General features: G+C 48.8%; 3 non-coding genes across 3 annotated transcripts in view; all 3 read right to left on the reverse strand.

The window, feature by feature from the left end:
* Window positions 1–1,732, reverse strand: part of LOC135194732 (large subunit ribosomal RNA) — a 3,975-nt gene extending 2,243 nt beyond the window's left edge. The window contains exon 1 of the ribosomal RNA XR_010309957.1: window positions 1–1,732. This exon is cut by the window's left edge and continues 2,243 nt beyond it. This is a non-coding gene — a ribosomal RNA (large subunit ribosomal RNA).
* Window positions 1,733–2,463: 731 nt separating this feature from the next.
* LOC135194692 (5.8S ribosomal RNA) lies at window positions 2,464–2,620 on the reverse strand. Its single transcript, XR_010309918.1, has one exon. It is a non-coding gene; the product is annotated as a 5.8S ribosomal RNA (ribosomal RNA).
* A 439-nt stretch (window positions 2,621–3,059) lies between these two features.
* Window positions 3,060–4,962, reverse strand: LOC135194714 (small subunit ribosomal RNA). Its single transcript, XR_010309939.1, has one exon. It is a non-coding gene; the product is annotated as a small subunit ribosomal RNA (ribosomal RNA).
* Window positions 4,963–5,000: the final 38 nt, after the last annotated feature.

The raw sequence follows: 5,000 nt of genomic DNA on the forward strand, positions 1-5,000 counted from the left end.
GACCCTTCTGCGCACTCCGCCGCGCACGTCCTACTCGTTACGGCATAATGACGCAAACGTACAACGTCGCACGTGCCCGTAACGGTAGTGTATAGGCAAAACGCTTCAGCGCCATCCATTTTCAGGGCTGGTTGCTTCGGCAGGTGAGTCGTTGCACACTCCTTAGCGGATTCCGACTTCCATGGCCACCGTCCTGCTGTCATGAGCGACCAACGCCTTTCATGGTGTCCCATGAGCGTTTTTTAGGCGCCTTAACACTACGTTTGGTTCATCCCACAGCGCCAGTTCTGCTTACCAAAATTGGCCCACTTGGCACCGTCATCAGATCTCCGGCTTCATCGTTCGAGTAAGCCGGAGTTCTCACCCATTTAAAGTTTGAGAATAGGTTGAGGTCGTTTCGGCCCCAATGCCTCTAATCATTCGCTTTACCGGATGGGACTGTTAATTATCGACGCCAGCTATCCTGAGGGAAACTTCGGACGGAACCAGCTACTAGATGGTTCGATTAGTCTTTCGCCCCTATACCCAGTTCCGACGATCGATTTGCACGTCAGAATCGCTACGGTCCTCCATCAGGGTTTCCCCTGACTTCGACCTGACCAGGCATAGTTCACCATCTTTCGGGTCCCAGCATCTGTGCTCAGAGCGCGCCTGCATTCACGGATTGGAAACGAGACGCCTCGGGAGTGCGAGAGATCGATCGAGACCGAAGCTCCATCCTCCCTGAGCGCGCGTGTTTAGCGCGCGCCTTCACTTTCGTTGCGCCTTTCAGTTTTATGTATAAATATCTCAATGACTCGCACACATGCTAGACTCCTTGGTCCGTGTTTCAAGACGGGTCCTGCGAGTGCCCGAAAATGAATCATCGCAGACGGATACGCGCACAGTCCGAGACAACACGGCAGCGACGACAGCAGCGCCGCGTCGACGTCCGCACTCGGGCAGGACATCGACAAACGACGTTCGCTTGCGTCGGGCCGGACGCGCGTGAGACGCGTGCGCGATTCGTATTATAAGTACGATTTTGTACTACCGTCCGACGGCCGGTCGGCCACCGTCACGGTCCAATAGACGTGCGCGAACACGACGACTGGACTCCCGAACGGCGCTTAGACCGACATCGAACGGGTCGCGATGTATTACTGAGAGAGAAGTGCACGCCGTCGACGAACGTCGACGGACGCGACCCGTGCCCCACGACGCACCCGCGAGGGGGGTTATGAGACATCGAGGCGCGCGCCCGTACGCCGTCGAATGACGATGAATCTCTCCGTTCGTTCATTCGAGTTTCGCAGGTTTACCCCTGAACGGTTTCACGTACTCTTGAACTCTCTCTTCAAAGTTCTTTTCAACTTTCCCTCACGGTACTTGTTCGCTATCGGTCTCGCGGTAATATTTAGCCTTAGATGGAGTTTACCACCCACTTAGGGCTGCACTCTCAAGCAACCCGACTCTGAGGAGCGTACCTCTCGCCGTCTCGCTCCGTCGCTACGGGCCTGGCACCCTCTACGGGAAAACGGCCCCGTTCAAGACGAACTTGGACAGGAGTGGCGACGACGAGAAAGCGATACCTCCCGAACACCACATCTCCCGCGATCGTTACAACCGCGGGATTCAGTGCTGGGCTATTTCCTGTTCGCTCGCCGCTACTAAGGAAATCCTGGTTAGTTTCTTTTCCTCCGCTTACTAATATGCTTAAATTCGGCGGGTGATCCTCCCTGATCTGAGGCCAACGATAAAAAAAACGAGGCAGACGCGATATCCGTCAACGCGACGGCGCCGCTTTCGTCGAGACGAGAGAGAATTTTCATTCCGGTCGTTCCGACGTCGGCGTCGACGCGCTCTTCGGACGTCGAGTCCGCCTACTCGATATACGAATGTTTCGATGTCATCACGTAAACTATGCGCGCGCGCGCGCTTTATGTACACTCGTATATAAACGTTCGTAACGATCGCGGAGCTTTTGTATTCGAAATTTTGACATTAGAAAATAAACAAAAGAAACGCACATACTCATCTCGAGACGAGAAGAGATCACCTAAACTCCGATTACCCCCTCTTCGAATTATCGAGAACAACTCAATGAAACGATCGAAAGGTCGGAGATGGGCGCTCCTCGTCTGGCGACGAGCGACGCTCTCAGTCTCTCTGACGTCGCATATAACGAAACTCCGTGACGTGAACGTACACACGAACGTATATAAAAAATATACATAATATAAATTATATATACACGCACGCATGTAAACGTAAACATACATACACATCGTCGTATTTGTTATATTTGAACGGACCGAGAACGAAATGCGTATATTAAGTATTATATTTAAACACGTAATAACGATCTCGAACGCGGATACCGTCATATGTTCGAGTCGAACGTCAAAGTCTTTTACTTCGGTTAAGACGTAAAGAGACGAGACATTAAACGTTCGAACAGTGTGGTTTATATTTTTATACAGCCGGCCCTCAGACAGGAGTGGTCCTGGATGTTTCTCCACGGACCGCAATGTGCGTTCGAAATGTCGATGTTCAAATGTGTCCTGCAGTTCACACTATGACGCGCAGTTAACTGCGTTCTTCATCGACCCGCGAGCCAAGTGATCCACCGTCCAGGGTAATGGTTTTGTTAATTTTTTTGTTGTATAATTTCTACGATCACTCGAACGATTCTATACGCCAGAGTGATATTAGTTAGTTTTTTATTTTTATTTTTTTTTTTTTTTTTGTTTTTTTCTCTTCTTTTTAGTATATAGAGAAAAATTCAAAAATTAAAAAAAAATAAATAAAATAAAATAAAAAAAAAAAAAAAAAGTACAAAACAAAAAAAAAAAAATATACATTTTATTTGAAGATGACGTATGTGCGTTGACACATCGTACTTTCCTCGAAATCGACATCGAAAAATATCAGTATAGGACGCGTTACACGACTCTCCGACTCGAGAACGAGAGAATCGCGTCCTCGCATCGAAACGACACATTCCGAACGTCGATTTTTGTGTTTTAGAATTTTATTATCGTTCATCATCGCACTCATTCGAGATAGATAATTTACGTTAATGATCCTTCCGCAGGTTCCCCTACGGAAACCTTGTTACGACTTTTACTTCCTCTAAATGATCAAGTTTGGTCAACTTCCCAGCAACGCCGACGGCCGTGAAGCCACCGCGTGTCGGTCCGAAGACCTCACTAAATCATTCAATCGGTAGTAGCGACGGGCGGTGTGTACAAAGGGCAGGGACGTAATCAACGCGAGCTTATGACTCGCGCTTACTAGGAATTCCTCGTTTATGGGGGATAATTGCAAACCCCAATCCCCAGCACGAAGGAGTTTCAACGGGTTGCCCGGGCCTCTAGGCCAGGGAGAACATGCTGATTCCTTCAGTGTAGCGCGCGTGCGGCCCAGGACATCTAAGGGCATCACAGACCTGTTATTGCTCAATCTCGTGCGGCTCGAAGCCGCCGGTCCCTCTAAGAAGAATTTTAATACGCCGCCAGTGAGTTGCTCGACCGAAATCGAGCACACCTAAATGACGACGCCTATTTAGCAGGCTAGAGTCTCGTTCGTTACCGGAATTAACCAGACAAATCGCTCCACCAACTAAGAACGGCCATGCACCACCACCCACCGAATCAAGAAAGAGCTATTAATCTGTCAATCCTTCCGGTGTCCGGGCCTGGTGAGATTTCCCGTGTTGAGTCAAATTAAGCCGCAGGCTCCACTCCTGGTGGTGCCCTTCCGTCAATTCCTTTAAGTTTCAGCTTTGCAACCATACTCCCCCCGGAGTCCAAAATCTTTGGTTTCCCGGAAGCTGCCCGCCGAGCCATTGTAGTAACGTCGGCGGATCGCTAGATGACATATTTACGGTTAGAACTAGGGCGGTATCTAATCGCCTTCGAACCTCTAACTTTCGTTCTTGATTGATGAAAACACCTTTGGCAAATGCTTTCGCTGATGTTCGTCTTGCGACGATCCAAGAATTTCACCTCTAACGTCGCAATACGAATGCCCCCAGTTATCCCTATTAATCATTACCTCGGAGTTCTGAAAACCAACAAAATAGAACCGAGATCATATTCTATTATTCCATGCACGAAATATTCAAGCGGCATTTTGAGCCCGCTTTGAGCACTCTAATTTGTTCAAAGTAAAATTGTCGGCCCATCTCGACACTCACTGAAGAGCACCGCGATAGGATTTTGATATTGAACCGGCGTTTTACCGCCGGCTCACCGACGATATGCTCCGCAGACGTGTCAGTATCACCGCGGATGCGGTGCACCGACAGCGCGGCGCACAAATGCAACTACGAGCTTTTTAACCGCAACAATTTTAGTATACGCTATTGGAGCTGGAATTACCGCGGCTGCTGGCACCAGACTTGCCCTCCAATTGTTCCTCGTTAAAATATTTAAAGTGTACTCATTCCGATTACGAGGCCTCGAAAGAGTCCCGTATCGTTATTTTTCGTCACTACCTCCCCGTGCCGGGAGTGGGTAATTTGCGCGCCTGCTGCCTTCCTTGGATGTGGTAGCCGTTTCTCAGGCTCCCTCTCCGGAATCGAACCCTGATTCCCCGTTACCCGTGACAACCATGGTAGTCGCAGAAACTACCATCGAAAGTTGATAAGGCAGACATTTGAAAGATGCGTCGCCGGTACTGGACCATGCGATCGGCAAAAGTTATCCAGATTCATCAAAATTAACGACTTCGGACGAGACGCCCTCCGTCGATTGGTTTTGATCTAATAAAAGCACTCATCCCATCACTGGTCAGAGTTCTGATTGCATGTATTAGCTCTAGAATTACCACAGTTATCCAAGTAACTGAGTAAGATCTAAGGAACCAAAACTGATATATTGAGCCATTCGCGGTATCGCCTTAATACGGCTTGCACTGAGACATGCATGGCTTAATCTTTGAGACAAGCATATAACTACTGGCAGGATCAACCAGGGAGCTAACATAGACTTGTTGAAGTCGTCAAACTCTCTTCT

This window comes from Vanessa tameamea, unplaced genomic scaffold (assembly GCF_037043105.1).
Source record: "Vanessa tameamea isolate UH-Manoa-2023 unplaced genomic scaffold, ilVanTame1 primary haplotype ctg00000038.1, whole genome shotgun sequence".
NCBI classification, from domain to species: Eukaryota; Metazoa; Arthropoda; class Insecta; order Lepidoptera; family Nymphalidae; genus Vanessa; species Vanessa tameamea.